This window comes from Heloderma suspectum, chromosome 1, assembly GCF_057233095.1.
Source record: "Heloderma suspectum isolate Gila_16-S chromosome 1, 16-S_ref, whole genome shotgun sequence".
NCBI classification, from domain to species: Eukaryota; Metazoa; Chordata; class Lepidosauria; order Squamata; family Helodermatidae; genus Heloderma; species Heloderma suspectum.
The window spans coordinates 214,433,334-214,441,581 of NC_139458.1; positions in this window are offsets into that span (position 1 = coordinate 214,433,334).

An 8,248-nucleotide genomic window follows, 5' to 3' on the forward strand; every position below is an offset into this window, starting at 1 on the left:
GTTAATTAAACAATCTAAATGTTTTAAAAATAAAGCCCGATGTAGAGAAGAAAAGAATTTAATCTTTATAAACTGCCCAGAGAGCTTCTGCTATGGGTGGTATAGAAATAATAATACCATCCTCAATCATTTATCACAAGAAGCCAACACTGGCAGGAAGAGCTTTAAGCTAAAATACACCAATATGTTTGGTATTTTGCCTTGCCCCTGCCCACCACTAGAAGGCAGCCCCTGAGAGGTTCTTCAAAATGGAATTTGGCCCTCAGACAAAGAGTTCAGCACCCCTGTTTTAAGGCATCATGAACTAGCCAGGATCCATTCTGTCGGGGTTGCGAAGTCTCAGGCTTTGGGGTTCATTCCCAGGGCAACAACTTTAATCCCAGGACTATCAACCAGTCTGGTCCTGTTGTGCTCTTGATGGCCTCTAAGTATACAGGTGCGCTTCTGGTAATGACTGCATATGTAATTGCACATACAGCCCCTGAAACTGTGCTGTGAATCAACAGTACTCATGCACACTGGATTCCCAGGGACCCATTGCTACCAAATTGCTGTGTATGATCCACATTCCAAAGAAGCAGAAAATGTAGGATTGATACCCATACTCACTAAGTTCTCTATCAGAAGTGTAGAAATCAGATCTTATCCACAACATTTTTAAACAATTAAGGCTACTGTAATTGTTTCCTCTTGTAATTGTTTCCCAATTCCAATTGTAATTGGGGCCGCGGTGGCTTAGTGGTTAAGACGCTGAACTGCAGACCGGAAGGTCGGCAGGACAGCAGTTCGAGACCCGAGTGCTGTGTGACGGAGTGAGCTCCCGTCTTCAGTCCCAGCTCCTGCCAACCTAGCAGTTTGAAAGCAAGAAATTGCAAGTAGATAAATAGGTACCGCCTCGGCGGGAAAGGTAACAGCGTTCCGTGCACCTCGGTGTTCGGTCATGCCGGCCACATGACCACGGAAGCGTCTTCGGACAGCGCTGGCTCTTCGGCTTAGAAACGGGGATGAGCACCGCACCCTAGAGTCGGACACGACTGGTTGGGGACACCTTTACCTTTTACCTTTAATTGTTTCCTCAGGAGTGGGGCCTACTTTATATCCTTCACCATCCTCTTACAATTCAGATCTTACTCTGGGTAGCGCTTCTGAGTGGTCTAGCCATGTGGGGAGTAATCCCCAACCTGAGGTCTGTCAGACACCTCCAAGTTACATGGCAAGAACCCAATTGTTAAATAAACACATTTTATTATATTAACAGATTAACAAAACGAGTAGGATAAGGAAGCAAACAGGATACACTAAAAATGAGAAGCAAAACCTATAAGCTGTCCACTTTTCTTGGCCTGCATCTCTGAAACGTACAGACAAAAACTCCAGACAGGCCCTGCACCTTACATTCCTTCATGGGGTTGGCTTCTGGTCCAGAGAGATGTAGCGTCCGTTCTCTGACAGACCTACCTCTGCCCGGTCTCCGACATGGGCTTCAGACCCTCCTTTTAGGGGGCTGCTGGCAAGGAAAACATGCTGTTCTGTATTCACCCATCCCCACACCTCTGCCTTGTTAGTAAGGCCAGCAGATAGTAATGAAGGGAGTATTCTGCCCAAGCCCCACAGGCCAAGAATGCTTAAAGGGAGAGTAGCAAAGTTTTAGTGTGAAATGAGATTTTTGTTGCTGTTAAAAACACTTTTCTGTCATTTATATCCTGCACTTTTATAACAAGTATACTCAGAATGGTTCACAAAGGCTTGAAATACAAGTAAATAAAATAACAAAACAAATTGCAGCAGAAAAATCAGGAAAGCTTTAAAGGCGGGCAGCTGAAAAGCTTTCATATAGTTCCAAATGGTGGCAAACTCTTTGTGAAGAGTCATTCATTTCACATTCTTCACAGTATGAGGAACACATGAAGGTACCTTATGTGGAGCCAGCCTGTTGGTCCATCTACTTCAGTATACTCTACACTGACTGGCCGAGGCTCTCCAGGGTTCGGACAAGAGGCCTTCACAGCTCTGGCGATGCCAGGGTGGGAGCAGACTGGGACCTCCTGCCCACAAAGCATGTGCTTTACCACTGAGCTACAGCCCTTCCTCTCTTCTTCATACAGGGTTGAAGCCACCCGGGTTTTCTTACACAAGCCTCATGGAAGTCTTGCCTGTCTGTGGTAGTGCCTGTATGCGCCCCTGTGCTTTTCCATGGACTTGCACAGAAGTTCCCCATGGATTATGTCAATAGGCTTCTAATACTTTTGGTTAAGAGATGAGACCATTCTTTTCCCAATGTAAATATTTGCAATAAACAATAACACATTTCAATGCTTTTTTGTTGTTGATATAAGCAGGATAAAGCAGTTTTCCTAGATTTCTTTTTTCTCTCTAAAAGAGGATGCTATCCTTCACTTCTGGTTAGCACTGGGCCAAATTATCTATTTTTTTTACCATTCACTGTGGGAAGAGGCACCAAGAAATTGCACCTGAAAATTGTGGGAAGAGGGGAGAGTTTGGGGAGAAATTTCTCAGTGTGGTTCAGTGTCAGGAGGTGGCTGAGGGATAGTGGTGGTGGGGTGTGTGCTGTTTCTTTTACTATTTTGACCACATTCTGTCCTTATAGCCTCTCTGGTTGCTTAAGCTTTCTGAAAAGTCCCCTAGACGATTAGCCAGGACTTTCTCCCTTGGCTCTTTCCAGTGAGGCTGAGGGCCTGAAAGCTGAGAGAGGCATTGTTGGTCTGGTTGTTGTTAAAAGTCCTTTTAATAATCATCATCATCACAACTCTTCAGCCTAAACAAACTGAAGGTGTTGGCTTCAATCCAGAAGAGTATGAGAGGAACTCTGTTTGCACATGGGGACTCTCCTACCACCTTCCTCCTGCTGCAGCTCCTTGCACGCCCCCCCCCCAAAAAAAACCTCTTCTGAGAGCTGTGTCTCCAGAAGCTGAAACCCAGCATGGGATGAGTGTGTGTGTGTGTGTTTTCTAGTACTGTGGTTTCAAACTAGATTCCAGGGCTCCTTCAATGATGGTTGTTAAAGGATCTGTACTAGAGCTGGGGAAAAGCTCAATCACAAAGAGAGAGTCGAACCCTAAATGTGATGCTTTCCTCCTTATTTTGTGTAAAGAGGGAAGGACCCATGGATTCAGTTGGGTGTCTTTCCAATTAATCCTTTAATAAATAGCTGTGGTGCTCAGCATGGTGTCAAATAACAACCAAGCAGAGTCCAGGGGTGACATTTACTGGCATGTGTCTCAAAAACAGTTCAACAAAACAACGTAGGACTCAAGAGCAATCCAAATGAAAATGTTGGCAAGTTCACAGTTCCTTACAAATACAGAAGATGGCACTCTAGCATTCTAACCACTACACCACACTGCCTCTCAGACGATTCTCACTGAGAAACAGAAGCATGGTGGCCAAACTGCTAGTTTCAACTAACTATTTTGGGAGTCCATTCACTTCAAATTTGGAAAAGTGTTTATATTTATTTATTTAATTTATATCCCGCCTTTTTTCCTCCAAGGAACTCAATGATTTAAAAGGCTCTGGAATGCCACCCATCCCATCCCTGGCCAGTGAGTTCTGAGTGGAACATTTGGTATTAACATTCAAAGCCCTTAACAGCTTGGGGCCAGGTTATATGAAGGATCGCCTCCTCCCATATGTGCCTGCCTGGACCTTAAGATCATCCTCAGTGGCCCTTCTCCGTGAGCCCCTGCCAAAGGAAGTGAGGCGGGTGGCTACTAGGAGGAGGGCTTTTTCTGCTGTAACACCCTGGCTGTGGAATGAGCTCCCTAGTGAGGTTCGTCTGGCACCTACATTGTGTTCTTTCCAGCACTAGGTGAAGACCTTTTCATTTTCCCAGGCATTTTAGCCTGGGAAAATTATAGACTTTTAGCTTTGCTGTTTTAAAACTGTATTTTAAATCCCTGCATTGCTGCTAGGTTTTATTCTGATTTTATTGTTTTACTGTGGTTTTAATGTTTTATATATTTTATATTGTTTTATTGTGTGTTCTTTGGTTTTAATTTTTGTGAACTGCCCAGAGAGCTTCGGCTATTGGGCAGTATAGAAATAAACAAACAAACAAACAAGATTGGCCCCTCCCTCTCTCTCGTGCTTTATGTGCACATAAACAGTAAATGATGGAGAGCACATGAGAAATTTATCCCAGATTTGTAAAAAATGAAAAAGCTACTATACTGCGTCTGCATCTCCTTCCTGCACTGTCCATTTGATCTCTAACCAGAGTAAGGGCACAGCGTCCTAACAGCTGACAATCCCCATGGTTGCTGCAGTCATGATGAGGTGAAATGCGGCAGTATTGCAACCAAAACTCTCCCCACGACCTGAGTTCGATCCCAGCGGAAGCCGGGTCTCAGGTAGCCAGCTCAGGTCAACTCAGCCTTCCATCCTTCCGAGGTCGGTAAAATGAGTACCCAGCTTGCTGGGGGAAAAGTAGTCATGACTGGGGAAGGCAATGGCAAACCACCCCACTGTAGTCTGCCATGAAATAAGCCGCATCCCTCTAGGGGTCAGCAATGACCCGGTGCTTGCACAGGAGGAACCTTTCCTTTCCACAGGCCCTAAAGGAAGAGCACCTGGGGAGAGTGTGACACCAATCAGGCAGGACTGAAAAAACATGGGCAAAATGAAAGACATTTTCAGAAAGGCAAGGTTCTTTGCCTTGCTTTGTTTCTGCATCCATTTACTATCAGATGTATAATTAATAAACTGTTAAATCGATCAATTTGTGACATTGTCTCACTTTGGTTGATCCTGAATCTATTCTGATAAAGATCCTGACCAGATTAATCAGGACCCCAGATTAACACATTTGGTACCAGGAATGGGGTAAACCAATTTCAACAGTCACAAACATGGGCAAAGGAACTAGAAGGGCTGGAGGTTCACATAGCCCAAATGCTCAGTAGGGTTACTATTACTACTACTACTACTACTACTACTGCTACTACTGTTTGGGATGCTGATGTGAAAGAGAAAAGATTTACCCCTAATGCCCTGGTGCAGCATGAGTTGAGCATGAACAAAGAAAAGAGATCTGAAGCTGCAGGAGTAAGATGGATGTTTCTGACTGGGACTTGTGGGATGTTAACCAGAAGCAGGGAGTTGTCAGGGAAGCTTTGACTGATAAGCTCTGGGTGGTTAAAAATGCAATGGTTCGTTGCTCAGATAAGAAGAAAGAAAGTGAAACAATTTGAAGCCAAGTGCCTGGTGATCTGTGTTGCCAAGATGATAAATCAAGCTGAAATCTGAGCCCTGGTCGCTCAGCCTGATTGGAACCGTGAGAAGGGCAAAAATATCTGGATGAATTCCTCAGCTGAGAGGGAGGACAAGAGTATGTCCGAAGAGTCAGCATGCAGATTGTATTGTTTGAACTTTGGAAAGTGCATGGCTTAAACAAATGTGAGCCTACAGCAATTCTAACAAGGCAGTGAAGATGGGATCCCAATCCTGCAGCTTCCCAAGCTGTACCCCAATGTGTAGGGATGGAGGGCATCTCATCCAGGATGGGACCCAGGCATTTCAGAGAAGTGAATGAAGGCTGTTGCCTCAGATGACCAAGATCGCTTTTGGACTGTTTACACCTGTGTCTGACGATATAACTTCCGAGCCTATGGCAAAGGCATGATGCTGAGTTGTGACTGTGTGAATTTTGGATTTTATTCAAGCTGTTGGACTAGTAAGAAGAATACTGGACTTTTGAAACAATAACATATTGAGCGTTAACATCTGGCCATGATTTGAAGGAGTGCTTTGCCAAGCAGAATTTGGACTTAACAGACGTTCTCGTGGGGGGACAAATGCTTTTGAATGTGTGGGTACTGCTTTTAACCCTAATTTGCAATTGGAAACCCCAAGATCAGAAGAAGCAGCAGGATTGTGTGTGGGACAGAAAGTATAGATCTTTTACCCAAGTCAGCCACCCAGAGTGTGTGTGTGTGTAGGGGGTGGCAGATGGAGAGGGTAGAACTTACAGAATTATTTGTCGAGGGGTGGGGGTGCCATAATGCTATGTTTTAGGCAAAATGCATAAATGTGAACAATGTGCTTGACGTCAGTGATCTTGCTTTTCATAGAATCATAGGGTTGGAAGGGGCCTACAAGACCATCGAGTCCAACCCCGATGCTTTGCTTTTGATAAGGGTTTTGATACCTATATTTGTGCCTATAGTTCTTGTCATGTAAAAATGCAAGCTTTCTGATTATACTAGTTGGATTAGCTGAATGCATTGTTTTATGTGTTATTCTGAAGCTACAACAGCAGCAGCTTCTCCCATGCAAAGATCACAATGCAATGTTTTGCAATGTGGTTGAGAAGGGGGAGGGCGGGTAGGCTGAGAATTGTGTGTATTATTATGTTTTGACATGTCTAACTAGACATAGATTGAACTGGTCTGACTAGATCTATACAAGTATATGAACAATATGTTGATGCCTGTAGAAAATAGTATGCTGCCCAAGTGAGAAGCTGTGTAAACTGGAAAGGGCAAACATGCAACCAGGAGCCAATCTACACATGTGATTTTCTGTGGAGGGAAAGCACTTCAGGGTCGTTGGGGACACTCAACGTCGTAACCAATCCGCAGTCACCCCACTGCTTCCCCCTCTAAAATGCGCATTTTCTGAAAGTCATTTTAATGCGTATTTTTTCCTTAAATGCAGCTCCTGCGCACTTCAGCTGCAGTGTGCTCTATTCACCTGAATTAAATCCTACATGCTGGGTGTGCCTAGGGGTGTGTCTGTGCCTGGTCAGGAGAGAGGGGTTGGGAGAACAGCCCAATAGGTCTAGTCAGATGTAAGGAGCAGAGGTGAGAAAGCGAGCCAAAGGGGTGGTGAAGGAGAGCCATAAAGAGTTGCCGTTCTGCCAAGGCTTGACCCATTAATAGAATGCAGCCTGTTTTCTCCCTTCTTAAAAGAGCAGTTTTAATCTTTAATCTTTCACAATATCCCAATGTTGGATGAGAGGGGATAGTTGTGGGAATTCAGCGCTTCCAAACTTCCCTGAGAGGGGAGCGTGGACGGGGCAGAGAACAAGCCTCTAATTTGCTCAGCAGCATCTATGTGCTTAATGATGTTTAGTACAAGTGATGGGACTCTGCCCAGATGACCCCAGAGTAAGGAGGACTGAGTGCAGTATGACCTGTGAAAGTGCGTTTTAAGGTACTGTATACTCCGGCTACACGTGTCCCTGACGGACCAAAGCCGATTTCATGAAAATCCACATTAAACATGAAAGCACTTCACATTCTGTCCGGATAAGCTAACACATGCATTTTATGAATTTTTGTTCATCAATCTTAGGCAGGTCAGACAACCTGTAGATGTAAACGTTCTTATAATAGTGCTTTTGAAGCAACATGCCCAGAAACTAGTGTAAGCTATCCAAAAATGGGACCTAACTGTGTTTTTGGATATTACTGCTTTGAATATGTCTGTTAAATATCCCCACTGCAAGCCTTATGCTAATTCAATGCCTGTACAATGGGTGGGTGATATAAGAGATTTTAGTGAGACACTTTGTTGAGAAGAGCTAGAACCATTGCAGGAATAGAGAATGAGATTGATATTGAAGCTATGGACAAAAAGGTGTCCAGAGTTGGATGGTATTTGTACACCATGAGACAATTGCAACAACGCCACGCTGACATACAACTCCAGATTGTGTACTGTGTGGCTAATTTAACTTTGGCCTCATACAGAAATGTCAACCTGAGTTTACCTTGTACTCAGGTGGAAACCGATGAAGCTTTACACACTTTGCTATTGTACACTGAATGTGTTACAATACAGACTACGAGCCTGATGCTGTCACAACATCACATGTCACAACTGACAATGGGGGGGACAGAGTACCCTCATAAGGGAGACAGACTCAAAGGAAAACCACTCAAAGTAATAGCAAGTGGCCACAAGTGACAACCAAAGTAGAAGTGATCATGCAAAGTAATGAATGCATTGGATATCCCTGTGTAGTAATGCCAGTTGTCCTTAAAAATAAGATGTAGATTCCTCATTTTTATAGGGATTAGGTAGCGTAAAATGATTTGATTAATAAAGCCTTTGTGACCAATGGGGGGAGGCTCAGTGGGTACGTGATCGTCTTATGAGCAGTTTGGAACCTTGCCTGCTTAACAATACTGAAGGAGAAGGCATGTGTACCTGATAAGCTCCGGGAGACCAAACTCAAAAGGTAATTAAAAATGAGTGTCATTGCCTGAGTGTCATCACCACAAAG